Here is a 19,850-nt window from a genome sequence, read left to right on the forward strand (position 1 = left end):
TAGTTTCAACTCGGGAGTGAATTGACGCTTTCAGTACGTACAATACCGTACAATGGATTGATCATTGAACACATCATTTGATCAATGGGCTGCAACTAACTGAAACAAAACTTTTAAAAATGACTGAGAAATGATAATTAAAATCCAATAGATATTCAAAAAATGTCAATGTTTAACGAAGTAAAAGTTTTAAAAAATGTAAGTTTTCAGATCAATTTTTGTGAATTTTAGGATCATTTTACAGGAATTTGTGTCATTTTATAGGTCACTTTTCAGAAAATTTTAGGTCAACAAGATCCGGGCCTTGCTTATTATTGTTACAAACTTTCTGGATAGTCGCGCGCTTTTAAAGTACAATTATGTTCATTTGCGTATTCATCTTGAATTTTATTCATTATCCCAGGTCTGCCTTAGATTTTTTTTTTTAAAAAGGAAGTTTCCATGTGTGAAGATTCTTCCAATAAAACTATTGTCCCTCCCTAATTAGTGATTATATTGTGTAGTTATACTTCATATGTTAAAACAAATATACTATACATTAAATATTCACTAGGGGCACTCATAACTCTTGCTTCTGCTCGCCAGTGCTTTCTATTGTTAAATGTAGCCAATAAAAAGACAGATCACATGATCTATTGGAATATCTCACGTTACAATGTTTTTCAGAGACTTACCTCTATTGCCAAATATTTCTTGTGCCGAGCAGTAAAATGTTCTTATTACTTTCCATGTTCATTTCGTGGATTAATAGAAATTATTTGCTTCTTTAAGACTGTTATTTATATAATTAACCAATTCATAAATTATATGGAAATTGTCGCATTCCTTCTTGTCTGCAATATAACAATACTGGCAAACGGAGGGACGAGGTAAGCAAGAGTTAGTGTGACTCCAGTATAGGTTATGTTAGATTGTATTCTCTGCATAAGTAGCTACATACATTCCTTCCCAAAATAGAAGTATAATGTTTGTAATAGCAACTGAAGACGTACAATTATCAACAGCTTAAAAGCGTTGTGAGCAACATAGTGCATATGTTGAAGATGTAGAATTGTTTGGGAAAAACAATTTTTTGAATCAATGAAATTTTATAATTTTATATTTACTGGCAATATTGCTGTTGAAGCGATAAAGTTGTTTTGTAATGTTGTTGGTGAAAATAAAATATTTTATTGACTTCTTGATGCTTATATCTTTAACCTAGAATAAATTACAAACAAGTATCTTAATATACACTATGGTCAAATTGTTGTACATTCATGTCCAAAATTATTGTCGCATGTCCATAAATACTGTATGTTGTTGTAGGAATATAATTTGATAACGAATTCGCCCGGTATTTTTTATAATGTTAGTATATGTATAATCGGCAAAGACATGTATATGGCAAATTTCACATCAGGAGAGCAGTAAATAAGAACAATAAAACGAAAATAAAACTTTCTTGTCCATTTAACAACATTTTGTTTTACTCATTCTAATTTTCTTATTTATAATTCTTTTCCTGTGAAATTTGCCACAAATATACATTTCCCGATTATACACATAGTGTCAGTATTAAAAGTAATTTGCAAAATCATTATCAAATTTTATTCTTACAAGAAGACAGTTATAGATATGCGAAAATCATTTTGGACATGAATGTACCTGATTTTAGTATTACTATTATTATTCATAGCCCTTTGCTTTTATTACAGCGCGGACAGCAGACTATACTGAGAAAATTGAAAAGCTTCGTGGAATTGAGATGTCTTGAGACTAACCTGTTTCGTTAGACCTTTCTCGGCAAATTATTTCTACATTGGCCCTTGTCGTGTCAGTAAAACAATGTTCTTGTAGATTTTGCATTTATTATGCCATATGAGATTTGTTCTTCCAAATTTGCAAAGTAAGTGCGACATTGAAATTTGGTGTTCAGCGCCCGTAAGATAATTAATTTTAAAAGGTAACTAAAAAAAAAAAAAAAAAAAATCTTGGCGTTCTTGACGTCCCATTAATCATGCGCTCTCAGAGAAGAAACGAAATGGCACACGTACCTGCCAAGCAATCAGTCTGACCATCGTCCTACAGTAATACAGGCACGTCGCGCACATACAGCAGTCAGTTCGTCAAATGTCGAAGAGAAATGATGGTATCGAAGCAGCTCGTTCGCGTGTTTGTTGTATGACATTAAAGTGGGCCTGTCAGCTTCCGCATCAAATTGCTGCATATGCTATAATCTGTTTCACGTAATCTGATAAAAAGTTTTCCTCCCACCACGGTTAAGTACAGGTGAATGTTGGTGTTCCGTCTTCCACCATCAGCCCCCGCACACGTAAGTATAGTGTGTACCTAAATATGTCTAAATAATAAATTACAACTTTCATAACAACACTACGTATTTTAAAACACTTAATTACTTTGCCTGTATTAGTGAGGTAAGTAACACGTGCTATTCTAATGGAAATTTTATTGAACAAGTTGTATTAATTATTTTCCTTCTTTTTGGCAGTCGGAGTTGTGACAATGATGGAATGGCAAGAGATGACAGGGTCGGTAATTGAGTGGGTATTTACTTATTCATACAAGAATTTCATAATATAAAATCGAAAACCGAAAATGAAATCTTTATAAATTTTACGTCCCACAGTTATGCCGGCTAGGCTAAAAGAGACTATGATGATGAGAAATGAATTAAGTGGTTGAGGAAGTGCGAAGAAACTGTAGAACCCCGAGAAAACCCACTCATACAGTGTAAAATCGAAAACCAAGTACAATATATATGGGTAAATTATCAGAGCGATAAGATGATGATAAAACCTGAAATGCTTTTTAAAAAAAGTTTCCTCTTATTAACAGATGTTCTTACATTAAAAACAACAAGAAAAAGAGATATATACATATACATACTGATAATAGTCTTCCAACAATAATTTTGTTTGCTGACCTTCTTTTAAAGAAAAGGGGAATATGACTTTTCATTGTCTTAGAAATATTATTGGTCTCCATCAGGGTTGATTTTTATTGAAAAAAACAAAAAACCAGGTTTTTTTGGTTTAAATAATTTACGCTATGTATTTATATTAGATATGGACAGAAATTTGTTTCGCCTTGGTGTTCTTATGCAACAACAAGGTTATGCTGGAAGGGGTCACATAAGCTTAAAGCGGAATCCAAACCGCTTCTCGACTTACATCCAAGAGAAATTGTCCATTTGGACATGAAACCGGGACTAATTGGTCACAAATACGATTGCCGACTCACTCACGAAGGACTCCTGATAAAAATACATTGTACTGATATTTACATAGGCGTACTTGTTAATATAATTGTCAAGAGTCATTTCAAAAGGACAAAAAGATAAACAGTTACATAAGTAGAATTATATATAAATCGGGAAATTCCCGCCTTCGCCATTGGGAAAATCCTGTTATTACTTTAAATGTATTAGTATGTAAAATTTTAAGGTCAACATATCATAATCACTACGTTAAAACTGAGGTATTAAATTACAAATTTGGTATGTAGATATCATTCAATAAAATTAAAACAAAGTCAAATTCAAGTTGATGTTGGAAGCTACGTAGGCAGTTGATAAATTTTGCCAATTTCTATTAATAAGAGGCAAGCTTGGCTTGTTATAAAACAACAGGCATTCACTCAAGTAGAAATATATAACTTGGTTTCATTTCGTATGTTTAGGATTAACATCCTTATCAAATACCAAGGTTATCACGGAGAAGACTTTCGCTTAAAGGGACACCTCGAATCGCTACTTGGTTTACACTTGAAAGTTGGGTTGTGGTTCGGCCGAGAATTGAACACGGGACCCATTGATTAAAAGGTGAAAAGTAGATAAACGTAATGCGGATGGTTTGATATTTGGAAACGTTACCATTAAGTTCACACGATTTAAAGCATTTTTCGTTTTTTTTTTTTTTTTGGTTTAAACCAGTTTTTTTTTTAAACAGTTGGTTTAAACCAGCCAACCCTGGTCTCCATTAATAAGAATAATCATTTGGAGTAATTAACTTGCAAGAAAGAGACGGTTATAGCGTTCAGAATATAAAATGAAATCTTTGAGTTTTACGTCCCACGTTATGCCGGCTAGGCGAAAGAAGACAGTGATGATGAGAAATGAAAAATGGTGGAATGAAGAAAGTAGGAGGAAACGGGAGATCTCCGAGGAAACCCACGCACGCGGTGTTTGGCCAACACAAAGTTCACTTGGGACGAGCTGGGATCGAACCAGGGACCCCATTCACCACAGGTGAAAGCTCTACCACAGCCGCCGCGGCCCCAGGCGTGCAGGATAGTCTCATGTAACAAGAGTTGATTATTGTATAAGAAAGAAAGAGTAACGATAAATACGAGTTCGTTGAATTATACAAAAAATAACGAACGCTTTGTCTTAAAGAGCTCAAAGGCTCATCGTAGCAGAAACAAACACTTCCATTAGATTTTAACCTGTGAAAAGTCAATGTATCATGTTTGTTATCAACCATCATTCAAAGATCTTGCTTTACATTGTCCGGAAGCCTTCTCTTTCGCCCAGCTAATAGTCTCCTTCTCCTAGGCTTTTCGAATAGGACTTGGTGACTTGGTGCGTATTTCCCATACAAGCAACGTGTCAGGTTTATCTTATACGTATTAACTTTATTATTTCTGTAATACTCGGTGACCGGTAGTTGTGAAATAAATGCTTGTATAGTGTTTTAATTCACCTGAATGTATGCCTCTTTTGCTCCAAATATTTTTACCAACATTTTATTTTCGAAAACCCGCAGTTCCCGTTCTTAGGGAACAACTTCCACATTCATACAAAATTGGGCAGATTAAGCTTTTAATTGATTTTAATGTTTTTGATATTTGTTAAGACAATAAAATATTTTACAGTAGGGTGAATTTTAGTACATAAATAATATGCAGTACTTTTCTACAGGACAAATCTTTAAAACAGTAATTGTTTGTTACTCGGGGTTGATAGCTAAAAGGAACAGCAGTGCTTTCTCAACATCAGGTGCGAGTGAATTGACGTACGAATTTAGAGTTTATACGATTCTGTTTATTAGAAAAGCTTCCCTCCGTGAAGGGCAACGACTTCCTTCTCCAGTTGTAAGTGGTGGGAGGTAGAGGAGTTTCCTATCAGGTTGCCTGGAACAGACTTTAGGCATCTGGGGAGAATGCCGTGAACGAATCGAATACACCGTCAAGCATTGGTTCCAGACGGTCTATTTTGTCGCTCAATATCTTCAAATATTCCCTAAAGTTTGGTCAATATTTTCTCATAATCTGCATTCCAATTAGCTGGGGGTGGGGTGTCTAGCGGTGATGTATTTTAACACCTTCTGCAATACATAAACATAGGCTGACGGGATTCGGAGTTCTGCACACATTAGTTTCGCGGCTGGCTGCTCGGGCGTTGCACGAGCTATTTCAATCACCAATACTGCGCCATTGATTACAAATGAAATATCGATGGTATAACCTGATATTCGTATTCAGTATCAGTGCCAGCCTATGGTGGATAATTTATTTGGTTTAACCTCATCTTAATAATACGACTGATTTTTGTTATCCATATATGATACTATGTTGTAGTGTGCCATAGTGCAAGTTTATGCTGGATAGCTGATCCGCGCAAAACAACACATTGATGACAGACTTTTGAGAAAGTATTGGTCTCACTCGTATGTACAGAAGGGGAAGAGCATCACAATAGACCAAGGGGGTAATAACTCTCCCCGTTGGGGAACTCTTGCCACTATGTTAGAAATGTTCCTTAGGCAACGAAAAGGATAGATATAAACTTAAAAAGGAGATATAAGTCCAAACTCTTGTAATGTAGCGATTTTGCCGTGGGCAGCCATGAAAGATATGACGCTTGTCGATGGTAATTAATAGAAACTCGTAGTAGCAATAAAGCTGCTTCAGTAACCAAATCATTTACCAAATACATGCACAGAGTGCGCCTTCAAGGAATTCATCTTTAGATATGTTTCCACCATGAACAACTTCAGCTCGACGATCTGGTACATGTGGTAGCCTACCTGATTTCTGCTCCTATGAGATGCACTTCTTGAATCTGTAACAGCAGTGATTCATATTCCTAACGAATAGGTGTTCCTTTAATGGCATGTTCAGTTATTCTAATAGTGACGCATGTCCTAGAGTTTCTCATGAAACACCCTTCCCCCCCCCTTTTTTTTTTCGTAATCCCCGTTTTAGCTCTAATTCTGGCAAAACACGCACTGCTTCTCGTTAAACAGGATATCTGCTGCTGTAACCATATAGTCTAACTCATTGAATGTTATTTAAGAAAATGTTAACTTTTTAAGTGAACCTCGTATAAAAGCACTTTTAAGAATTTTTCTCTTAGCAATCAGACGAATATGCATATATGTGTGTGCGTCGCGTCTGGACGGAACTCTTGGTGGACACTCTCGTTTCTCCAAATAAGGTGCTAAAATCCGGCATAGAAAGTAAACCTCGTCTCCAAACATTCCCTTCGATAGGTTGTCATAGTTATTTTTAGCTCTGGCATCAACAGGTTGCATTGCGAGCCCCTCTGCTTGGTAGAAGCACGGGGAAACGGAAAAGAGCCAGCCAGTCAGCTATGGACGGACAGACGAACAACAAGCCAATTTACGTTTAAATCTCAGTAGCCTATAGTTTTCAGTCTGTTTAACTTCGAGTGAAATTATTGCCGTTTGTGCAATGAACATAGTAACAAATACAGTGCGTTACGCTACATTAGTAATTAATATGCTATGATAATGTAAATATTGTCTCGAAAAGAAAAATTGAAGTCTTCAACGTTTGTCATTGCTGCTTATAAAGTCGTTTTCACGGCAAGGAGATAGCTGCGCAATGGAGAAACTTCAAGACCACCCGAAAGAAAATAAAATGGAAAGTAAGGAGATTCGTCCCTCTAACTTTAAGTGCATCCCCCTAGAACCGCCAAAAATTATCTTTGTTCTGTATCAAAATGGGTGAGAAGTGAAAGTGCGAACTAATAAAAACGTACGATGTAGTGAACTTCAACCGGTGGCTTGCGACTTACCGCGTCTTCCGCGATTGTAATAAGAATAATTGGGCCAAGTGTAAAATTGCATTATCATATTCAATTATTTAAATCGAAGTAATTTAATATGTGTTTGTGTGGTTTCAGTGTTGTTAATTAAAGTGAAAAAGTGCAATTTCGCATATCCTTTATCAAAGTAATTATAATGATATAAATTTATGTTTTATAGTTTAAGAGAATTTAATCAACTTTTTCTTTCCAGCATTAATGCCTATACAAAATAATAATTTTCGCATTATTAAATTGTATCGGCATTGAGAATACGATTAGAATCAGTCTTTATGTCAATTTCCCAGAATGTTTTGACCCGAACTCTGAACCGTACCGTCCAGTGGTTATATGATCTCCAAATCGCTATTAAAGCCTAAAGGAGACGTTCAGGATATAGAGGATTGAATCCTGGACTGTCATAAACGCCTAAGCCCTCATAGGGAACCGCAGGACTCGAACCACATACAGTTATAGATGTCTTCGCGAACAAGGACGTACAAGGTTTGAACCCAGGACACTCATAAATGTCGTTCAATCACAGGGACTCGAACCACATACAGTTATACTGCATTGTGTCGTATGGCAGTACACTCCAAATATAGTGAATCATCCTCTAAGAGTGTACAATTTTCCACCACACATGATTCAATAGACTGACTTAGCTATCGTGGTAATTTTGTGAAACTTTGGTAGTCCCAGCGACAGACTGTTTTTTGCATCCTTGGTTTTTTGTGTCGTTTTCTGTGGGAATTTGGAAGCAAATTGATGTTCAGCGGTGTAGTTTTGCAGTGTCACTCTTTTGCCGCAGTTCTTTGACCTGTAAGTTTTTATGGACGCTTTTTTCGGTGAAATTTGTCGTCCTCATATCAGTTTCGTTTTATATGTAGTGTGTTACACAGAATTCTCGATTTTTCACAACAGCAATTCATTTTCTTGTTGCAATTGTCGTCTGTCTGACTAGTTTTTTTATTATTATTTTATTTATTTATTTTTGTTTGCCATTCTTCTTCAGAATAACTGAGAGCACGTGAATTTCAGGGTAAATTGCTACTATTATCAACTTACAGACAGACAAGAAAACAAAGAATATAACAAGTTGTTTAATATTACGGCAATTAAAACACTACATATTACATATTCTATTAAGTGCGATCATCTGTGTGCACATACAATAAGAACATATGTCCTACGAAATAACTCCCAAAGTTTTTTGGTAACTTCACATACCAACAGACATGTTTGGAAGTTGTATTCAATGTAGAAGAGCAAAACAACAAATATTTTCAAAAGAACATAATGTAATCACACAACAGTAAATTTATTCCTTTGAAATAATTTCTGTTATGCTATGGACCAACAAACCATAAAATCTTCCTGGGGGATTTCTCGGTAGCCTACTGGGAATCTGTGATAATATAACGAATGAGAAAATCAACTAGAATAATTTGTATGACTTGTTTTCTATAGAAACATAAAACGGAACAGACACAAAGTCATATTTGTATCTCCATGAAAGTCAGTTGTTATGAAGCCTATGAAGAAAAGAAAATATGTATTTCCCCTGCTGCTATTTGAAGGATCATGACGAAATTTTCAGTTTAAGTTGAAAATAAACAGAACACATAAATAGATTTTATTGTTCTCCTCGTAATCAGTGTTGTCAAGTAATAACTAAAAGAATCGCGAGAAGGGACTTTTTTTTACAGAAATTTTCTTAAATATCACTCAATTTTTTTTCCTTTGTACTCAGAATTTTCTCGTTCATTACGAAAACTGAAAGCCTACACTCTTACAAATCGATTGAGGTATAACTTGTTCCAGTGTTGCGCTGATAGTCGGAACATTTACACAGTCATACCCGTACTTCCATTAAAATCCATGAGCTCCTTTGTGTTTAAGCGGTTAGCGTACGCGCCTTTCACGTGGGTGACCCGGGTTCGATTCCCGGCGGAGCTCATTTGGTTCGGATTCCACGTTAATCTGTAGGTTCACGTCTCATATAGCCTCATTGTTGGAAGGAACGCTACACTAAAATCAACTCAGCTCAACTGGAAATCTATTATTATGAACTCTGTGAGAACTATAAAAAAACACACGTTTCCTCTGTTGCTATTTGATGGATCAAGATGAAATTTTCAGTTTAAGTTGAACATAAAATAGGACACGTAAATATGTTTTATTATTTACCTAGTTTATAGTGTTGCCACGTAATAACTAGAAGAATGGTGAGAAGATACGTTTTTAAGGGAATCTCGTAAATATCCCTCAATTAGTTTTCCTTTGTATACAGAAATGTCCCGTTTATTACGTAACCTGAAAACTTACAATCTTACAAATCAATCTAGGTATTACTTGTTCCAGTGTTGCACTAACGGTATGATCTACGGTCATTGAAAGAGATCCCATCGATGTTTGTAAATATACACATGTGCTAAAGGTAGTGTTTCTTTCAGAAATAATGTTCCGGGGGGGGGGGGCACTGCTGATACTATTCTATTTATTATTATATCATAAACATATTTTGGTCTGCTCTGGGGGCACTCTCAGAGCTCCAGGGGCGGCAGTGCTCCCCCCGAAAACAGGTCTGAAAGCAACACTGGCTAAAAGGTTAAGGGCTCCAGGACCCAGGTGTTGTGCTTATATGTTGACCAACAACTATTTTTTGATTCTAAAGACCCTAAGGAACATTCCTAATATAGTGACAAAAGTTCCCCAAGTGGGGGAATTATTACCCACTTGGCCCTTGGTCTATAGATAATCATAAGATAATTATGAATACCATCACGTTCTTCATTGAATTTCGCACGTGGCAAAACGTTTCGGAGACAAATGTTATTGTTCAATTTGGAGGTACCCACACAGGAGTGATATTTGAATGGTAATACAATCGAATACGAGTGGCAAATCTATATATTAATACCGGTGTCTGTGAACAAAAAATTTTAGATCCAAATTGGAAGTGACTATGTTTGTGACTCTTAATCTCTTGAACTTCCCGACCGATCTCGATCAAATTTTTGACGTAGATGGATTTCTGGTCTGGGAGTGTTTTTAGCTATTCACTTTGACGGTAGAACTTTGGGATGGAGGAGGAGGAGCGAAAGTTATTTAAAAAAAAAACTACTTAATAACTGTTGAACCAAGCGATTAATCTCAATCAAATTTTCAATATACTAGGTTAAGTTCGAACCTGGATTTTTTTTATTATTATTATTATTTTAACAACTCTTGAACCACCCGATCGATCTCGATCAAACTTTCAACATAGATAAGGTTCGGACCTGGGATGTTTTCATCATTTTACTTTGATAGCACAATGTAGGGGAGGGGAAGGAGGATTTATATATATGAAAAATTAAAAATAAAAGTGACTATCTTTGTGACTTCAGGGGCTACATGCACAAGAATATTGGTTATTAAAACAGTAGCGTCATTTCAGATTTAGCTTGGATGGGGGGGGGGGGAAGACCTCTTGATATAAGTAAAATTTCGCGTTTTTCACTGACTTACTATTATATTGATAAAATATATATAAATCTCAAACTCTGGTGGGGGCAAATGCCCCTCCCTGTCCCCCCTAAATGACGCCCCTGTATTAAAACTACTTTGCTAGCCATAAATATTTTAAATTTTATTTTATATTCAACCATTCAGATAGAATGGTGTCCTGCGTTTGCGCAGGACGTTTGCGCGGGTTTACTAGTACACAATGAAAAGAAAGTATTTGACAGTTGACAAAGTTTCTTTTGCCAATAACTCGGGAACAAATGAATTAATTTGAATCTTTTTGTTGTTATTCATCGGATAGTTATAATTTGATAGCTTGCCAAAATCGGTACTGTAATAGGTTAATTTATTGTTGAGTTATTAGTAAAAGAATTTTGTCAACTGAAGAATACTTTCTTTCGTGACCGTACATTTTATCAGTCTAACGATCCGGTGTGCCAAACGGGAGGCGATTTGCAAGTTGTAAGACATTACCCTTCACCTCTCCCCAATAAGTGTCCTTATCTTGAAAAATGCATATGTTTTGACCCCACCACTGTGTTGGACACCCAAGAAAACCCGCCTATATCAAAAATGAAGGGTCTATTTAAAAAATTGTTACTTGAAACTTTTTTTAAAATTTGTTCAATTTTGAAGTTTTTACGCTCGTAATTCCAACAAGCTTGCGACCGAGGATCTCTCTGGTTGCCTATTTTTTCCAGATACCTTTATGATTGAATCTACGTTAGTAGTTGAAACGCTTACTATTATTTATATACCCTCTTATACTCCAAGCATGTGTAGTTTTAACCTCACTAATATTTTTTTTTTTTTAGGTTTAACCAAAAATTCTCCCCAAAAAGACTTTTAATGCTTCAAAAGAAAAATAAATAAATAAATAGATAAATAAACTTTTAACCTCAATACATATTTTAATTTTTAACCTGAAGAAATCTAACCTCAGCACATACTGTTAATGCCACCGTTCCCGTGCTGAAGGCCCTTCGCTAAACTCATCGCGAATAACTTAAAAACAAAAATATCTCCCCCAAGCTGCGGGGCTAAATTTTAATTTAAACATCAGAAGTGTCACTGTTAATCTCAGCGACCCCGTAAACTATAGATTCGACACCAATGATCATTTTCGATTATTGTATATACTGTATATATATATATATATATATATATATATATATATATATATATATATATATATATATATATATATATATATATATATATACAGTGGAATCTCGTTAATTCGAACTTGGATAATTCGAAATATTGGATAATTCGAACAGAAGTCCATTCCCCTTGAAAAGTGTATTGAAAACAATAGTAAAAAATCGTGGATAAATCGAACTTTTGAACCTATGTTTTGGATAATTCGAAGTAAATACAGTTGAAAATTTTTAATGATGGACAGATGTAAACAGAGAAATACAGTTTTAACGTGTTTTCATTTATCCAGATGCAGCCATAGGGAAGAGTAATACAAAAGATAAATAGAAAATCTATGTAATGATAAAGATAAAGGTGAGTTGGGAAAGAAGTAAAGATAGAGAACGTGTGCCAATCTCATCTTATTTCAGAATTGGTTGAAAATTTAAGATGAATTATGATCAAGTCAACAAATGTTATTAATATCGTATTCCACGCAACACATGAAATTCAAGGTTTATTGATCGTACAAAAACAATCAAATTTAAGCAAATGAGGTTTACGACTTCTTAAAAGTGAGAACAGAATATTCAAATTGTTACTGCTATTTAATTGTTTGGGCTTTTCAATGTATGTTGTAGTGTTGTATGTAAATATATTTTCCGTTGTACACGTAGTTTGAATTATGTGGAGTCAATGTCGTTTGTTAGTTTGCGGTATTCGATCACACAAATAATAAGCTGCTTTAAAGGTAAAGTCTACACCATATGAATATGTTTTTGATGCACAGTACTTTGGTTTGTTTATTGTTATATATGTGAAAATGAATGTTGTTGGATAATTCGAATTTTGGATAATTAGAAGTTTTTCGTGTCCCCTTGGACTTCGAATTAAAAAGAGTCCACTGTATATATATATATATATATATATATATATATATATATATATACCCCTATACCAAGCTGCGGGGCTGAATTTGGATTTAAACAGCATCGGAAGGGTCACTCTTCATCTCAGCTACCCCGAAACCTTACATTCGAAACTAATATCTGCTATTTTTAAATATATCTCCCCCTCCACTTAAGTTACAACGTCAAAGTGATATAACAGAAACCATCTCAACTTCGAATCTCTTCTAGTTTGAAAATTTGATCGGATCGGTCGGGTGATTCAAGAGTTATTAAGCTTTATTTATTTTAAAATCTCTCCCTCCCCTTCCCTAAGTTCTATCGTCAAAGTGAATAGATAAAAACCATCGAAGGCCCAAACCTCATGAATATTGAAAATTTGATCGAGATTTGTCAGGTGGTTCAAGAGATTAAGAGTCACATAGTCACTTTCAATTTTATAATATTGATTATAGACGCATTATTTTGGTCTTTCCGGGGGCCACTGCCTTCCAAAATCATGTCTGGAAGGAACGCTGCTAATAACCTTTTCCAAACTTTACCTTATAGACCAGAAAATTGGGTGCGCTGTTTATAACGTCACCATTTTTGGGTAGGCAAATTAATACACTATACGGAAGTTCTTGAAAATAGTTATTAGTTTATATAATATCGTTTTGTAGATATCTGGCTCACCTTTTACATTTTTGATATTCTTCATCGTCGTTAAGTTATTCACTAAAGTTCAAGAAAGTGGGGAAAAACTTAGGGAAGAACCTTAACTGATTGACTGTTAATGAACTCGGCCGATAAAATGATTCTAGCTGAACATAATGAGTATTATAAATGTACGAGAAATTAAGCTAATTAGCTTTCCATTATAACTGTATGCTTGAAATTATACTGTTTATTAATAACAATGTATGTTAGTGAGTATGTAGGCTAATCGAACGGTTTTTACCAAATCGATTCACAATTTCGAGCGCCAGGAATAAGTAGGTTGAGAGCAGTGTTAGTAACGACAATTGTTTCCCTTTACTTAGAGTCAAGGACGCCCGTCAGTTGGGCAAGGTGGGGCACTCGCCCCCATCTAGAGGAAATTGTACCTCGGAAGATCGAAAACTCAATTGATATTTTTAGGATAGTTACCGAAAAATTTGAGACTTCATTTGAAATGTCGCTTATTCTTGCCCCCTGGAAACACAACATGGGCGCCCTTGCTTAGAGTTGCTTAAATTTTTTGTGCTCTGTAAAATTACCATTATAATTTTAAGTTCAATAATTATATAATACCGAAATTATGATTGTGCAAAGTCGTTTGTCTTTTTTTTTCATTGATTCAGTGGAGATGTGTTGAGAAGACAAAACTTTAATGGCCTTATGCAGTCATTCTGAAGTGTGATTAGTGCCATGCCAAAGAGTTCGACTAACATATGTTTCCTGCAGTAGTCAGCCTTTAGTATGACGCTAATCATGCGTCAAAACAACTCTGCATAAGGTCATAAGTGTTTGTTTATATATGTGAAAAAGACATTTACTTATGATGAAAAAAGAGAATAGAACTACTATAAAGAATAAATACATTAGATAAGGTTTCGCCATTAGCATGAAACGATAAAATTTTGATTTGTACGGACATGACTTCTCTTATGAGGAACTCACTTCTTCGTATAATAATAATAATAATAATAATAATAATAATAATAATAATAATAATAATATACCAATTTTGCACCAATTGCACCAATTTTGACATCATTGTTTAATTGGAGTTTAGCATCTCATTTCTATCCTAATGTATGCAAACTGTTGTAACTCCAATTCCGAAAACTGATGGAAGGTTCGTAACTGATTATAGACATATTTCTATTCTTGATGTAATACCTAAAATTTTTGATCAGCTTATTTACAATTATCTTTATAGTTCCGTTGAACACTCTATTATATCCGAACAGTATGGTTTTCTGAAGGGTAAATCAACTGAACTAAATTTGAATAAATTTTTGACATTGGTTTCTCCTGTTGTGCATAATCGTGGTCAAGTGGATACTATCTATTTTGACTTTGCTAAAGCCTTTGACAAAATATCTCATCATATGCTTCTTAAGAAACTTCATTCCTTTGAAATTCCTAAATCTTTGATACATTGGTTCGCTTCCTACTTGTTTGATCGTAAATTTGTAGTTAGATATATGGGTTGTAAGTCATCTGTGTACAAGATTTCTTCGGGTGTTCCTGAAGGATCCAACTTGGGTCCATTATTATTTTTAATATATGTCAATGATATTGGTAATTATTTAAAATGTCCCTTTTTACTGTACGCAGATGATCTGAAGATATTTTCAGAAATAATAAGTAATCAGGATCACCTTAAATTACAAGCCGATATTAACTCAGTTTATCATGGTTCGTACAAAATTTACTTCCCTTGAACATGAACAAAATAAAAGGAAAACGAATATATATATATATATATATATATATATATATATATATATATATATATATATATATATATATATATATATATATATATAGGAGATAAAAGGAACAGAAGGATACACAAATACGATAATGAATACTTCTATAACTAAAAGCTTAAACATAGCGATGCTTTGAGTGTAAGACCTGAGTAATGTCAGTCATGTAAAGCTGAAGTAATCTATATACGAGTAGGTCAAGGTAAACTATATTCTACTGTGAACGCAAAAAGTGTTTACAGTTTTAACTTAATTTCAAGAAACCAAAATGATCGAATGCGCACTGATCTAACGTCTGTTCATTTTTTCTTCACTTCGATACCTTTGCAGAATTAGGTAAAAGTTTTCTGTTTACATAATTCTGTCGGGATAATAGATATTTAATTATCGGTTTCAAAAAGGTCATTTGGAATTTGAGTCTTTTAATATAATTTGATTTATTGTTAAAATTCAGTCAATATAAAAGGTTGCGTGAAACTAACTTACTTTCATTAAGCTCAATTCTACAGACATATTAAGAAAAAAAGGTAAACACTGACCTTTCCCTAAAAGCTTTTTATTTGTACTTATAGTAATTTAATTTATTAAGAAAGAATCTAAAAGATGTCTTTATTACTGGGTAGGAAGTTTCATACAGACATTTTTAAAATATGAATTGAAAAGATGAACTAACAGAATTGTAAAAATAGGCTAAGCAAAAAACTCCTTATATTATTACTGAAATTCAAGTGGATTCAACCTTTTATTTATTAATTTTTTAAATCCCAATCTTTTCTTCGTGAACAAGATTGTAGCCAAGATATCGAATTTCAGTAAGTAAGAGTACAGAATTTTTGAGATAAGCTGCTTTCTGCGATTTTGTTTCATCAGTGCGTCCTAAAAAGATATGTTTTCCCAACAGAGTTGTTGCTTAGCTAACACACCTTACGTTTCTTGTTTCCTATTACATTGTTCGCTTTTCTTGGGTTATTTGTATTGTCAGCGTCAAGCATTCTAGATATAAAAAGCACAATAGTTGAAGGGGAAAAGCAAGAATGACAATTTAAACTCTATATATGCAGGCACGTAGCCAAGGGGTGGGTCCGGGGGGTCCGGACCCCCCATTCGAGACCAGAAATAAAAAAAATAAGGAAGAATAAAACAAAAAGAAACGAGAAATACGAAAAGTCAGCGTTAAAAATAAAAAGCTAAAAATTTTTCATCATCGCTTCTCTGTAGTATTAAACATGTTCTTTGAGAAACGGTTTTCAACTGCTCCTTTAACTTGTCATTTAGAACAGACAGTATTTGACGGATATTAAAAACAAAAAGTTATGTGGAAGAAAGTTCCGTTAACATTTGATTCAATAAAGAAAGGAGCGAAAGTATTGTAAAATATTTTACAAGACATTATTGGATACGTACTTTTTAAAAAATAGTTGAGGTCATAATGACAGGAAAATTGTTATATTTGGATGAACAGAAGAAGGTACTTAGATATTGTAAAATCTTTTTAATCCTTTTTTTTATTCTTTTATTCGACATTTCTTCATAGTTTGTTACTAAAATACTTACTATCATGTCCTCATTTTATTGTCCTAACAAACCAATACGTGTTGTTAGTAAAATAGTGATCAAGCCCCTTGTGTAATAACGACAATATTTCATATCACACTGCCCCCCCCCCCATTTACGAAATCCTGACTAAACGAACCAATATATGTTACCAGTAAAATAGTTTAGAATAATCGAACTCTGGTGTGGATAACCACAGTATTTCATGTCTCGGACCCCCCTATTCCGAAATCCTGGCTACGTGCCTGATATATGTGTAGAAGAACAGAGAAATGTCACAACTATTTTGTTCTCCGTGTTTCATTATCATACACTAAAATCTGGATGGATAAGTATCTGGCCTTGAAATTACAAAAGGTTTTTAAAGTAGCACGTCTGAATTAAACATTAAGGATGTATATGTGAGAATTTTATTTTCCTTACAACTTTCAATGGATTCCTTGTTTTCTCCTGACATTCTTCAACTTTTTTCTGCAATTTTTAATTCATCAATCGTATGTTTCTATGTTCAAGAGTGACGGTACAGTGTACTGTTCTTTTTGTTCAGTTATTTTCCCTTTGTACAGTTCTTTTAAACATAGAATGATTGATAAATTGAATGTTTATGTAAATTTGATTACCATTTAAATTTTTAACTAAGTAATATGTAACAGTAGTTTTTATTTGTCTAAGTTGTCAGTAAGATTAACTATTACTAATGGTGATATTGGAGATAATACTAATGACTATGGATGAAACACTATTGGGGATAATACTAATGAATATGGATGCAACACTAATGATAAAAATAACTTTATTTCGATATACTGTTTCTCCATATATACATTGTATATCATTGTTGTATTGTTTTACGTTTTCTTGTTTATATGTTAACTCTTATAAACAAATAATGTCGCATGTCAGCATATAAAGTTTTGAATCTTTTTAGTTTCAGACTGTTTGTTGTCTGTCTAACATGTATAAAGTTAGTATTTTAACAGTTTGAGAATTTGTTAAATTTAAAAAAGTTCAAGAGTATTACGTAAATATTTTAAAATTGATGTTTCGTATTATTAACTTTGAAGCTGATCATATTTTGATATTAATCAACTTTACTCGTATTTGTATATCCTTAATTGTTTCTACCGCGTTAAACAATGTTATTGCGACGTAAGATCTAATAATGTGTACTAGTAGTCTGATATATTAACTTGTCTCATTATTGCGTTGGTTGTAACTTGAAAGTTTGAATTAACTTGTAATTTAATCATACATAATGTTTAAGGGACCTGGGAACAAACTTAGAGTGATGATAAACAAAAGAAGCAATTTGAGAATAGGAGCAAGTATCCAGAAGTGCGTCCTGGAAGCCTGTACTGCAAAAATACCACGTATATTGGTGCAGTTAAGCAGGGATGATGAAGAGAGAAGCTTATTAAATGGTCGCCAACGATGGCTGCCCACATGTTTACTGCAAATAGTTGTTAGTAGCTCTTGACAATTATACCGACTATTAAATACACCTTCTGTAGTAATGATGTCTGTAGTTTGAAAACAGGCTTCACCAGTGAACAGTACAGAAGCATGAAACTGAAAATCGACCACACAGCACTGCACTAGCAATTCACACAACACGACATGAGAGTCTGTCAGATTTTGTACTCTGTGTGGATGATAGGTTTGCAACTGTCGTTCATGTAGTATTTTCTATACAGTACTGTGTGTCAAACCCATATGTGCTATATGGTCTTTGCGCTTATCGAAGACTGTTCCCCACACGATCAAGCACTGCTTCTTCGAATACGAGTGTCCTGGTAGTTCATCATCCTCCTTGGTCGTGAAGTTGTGGCCACAAGTGTCCCATTTGCCGCAAACGCTGGAACAGGTGCGTAAACGTGGAATATTTATGATGTCTTCTTTGTGGAAATCTTTCATGATATAACCTAGCCGTTTCATGGCCATTTCCATTACCCATTCCATAGATAAACAGCATATCTGAAAGCTCGTCACCTGCAAACTCCATTGCATTGCTAAAGTACTTACTATCATACAAAAGACACTCGGAGTAACTGGACTACCCAGTCTGTCAGTATTAATCAGACGACTGCCAACAAACTTTCGCAAAAGCATGAAACGAAACACCTCACAGGCAAGTGGTAGCTGATACTGTATGCAAATGACTCCTACAAACTCCAATCCTCTAGCAGAGTGCTCGTGATTATATTCTTTTTATCATTAGTTCTAACTTACACTCCATCTGCTGGCCGTTTCTGGCACTCCGTGTGTTTGTCTTGTTTCAAACAGAAAACATGTTCACTGCATGGAATGGAGCTGTTGTATATTTTTAGCTTGGAACCTCATTGAGACGAAAAACAGCTCACGACAAGACTACAGAAAAACCTGAAAAACTGGTGTTAGAAACAAGATGAGACCTCTTATATTTACAAAACGAGACGAGAAAACACTACTCTTGGTCTCGTGAGGAAAACTAGAACAGCTTCATACTACAACAGCTTACTTTCTTTCACTGGACCAAATTCTGAAATTATATTTTCAATTATTATGTATCCCCGCCACTTTTCGGCGGGCCATTTTTGACACGAAACATTTCGGGCCAGTGGCTTATAACTCGGATTTGTTCTTTCGTGATTTCCTACCATCCCTATCAATGTTTCCCACGGTCACAGTTACCATCCAATCATGGTTTCTCAGACCCATGTTTTCTCCTCATTCGATTCAGGTATTGGTTATCTTTATTAGGGATGCGCACGAGTCGAGACATACTTTGTAAAATTCGAGACAAGTCGAGACAAACGTATTTCTCGACTCGAATTTTCGAGTCGAGTCGAGACTGCTCATAAAAACCTCGACTCGACTCGAATGTCTCGAAAAATTTTCCATAATTTTTAATATTATTTTGAAGAAAGTATTTACTCAGGAACAGCCTTGAAAACAATTCCAGCATTTATTACTTTAGAAAGGTACAGAACGCATAAATTTAATAGTTAATCTTTGCAGATCAAGATTTAATTTTTAGCTCAATTCAGTTAATTAAAACTATTATTAAAACTAATTTTCATATTCAATAAATCAGCATACAATTCAACCTGTTTCAATCAACAAAGACTTGGGTGTTATGATGGATTCTAAGTTACTATTTGATCATCATGTTTCTACCATGGTTTCCAAGGCTAGAAGGAATCTGGGACTCATCAAATGGGTTGCTAGGGAGTTTAAAGGCATTGCAAC

This window comes from Thermobia domestica, chromosome 8 (assembly GCF_964235325.1).
Source record: "Thermobia domestica chromosome 8, izTheDome1.hap1.1, whole genome shotgun sequence".
NCBI lineage: Eukaryota > Metazoa > Arthropoda > Insecta > Zygentoma > Lepismatidae > Thermobia > Thermobia domestica.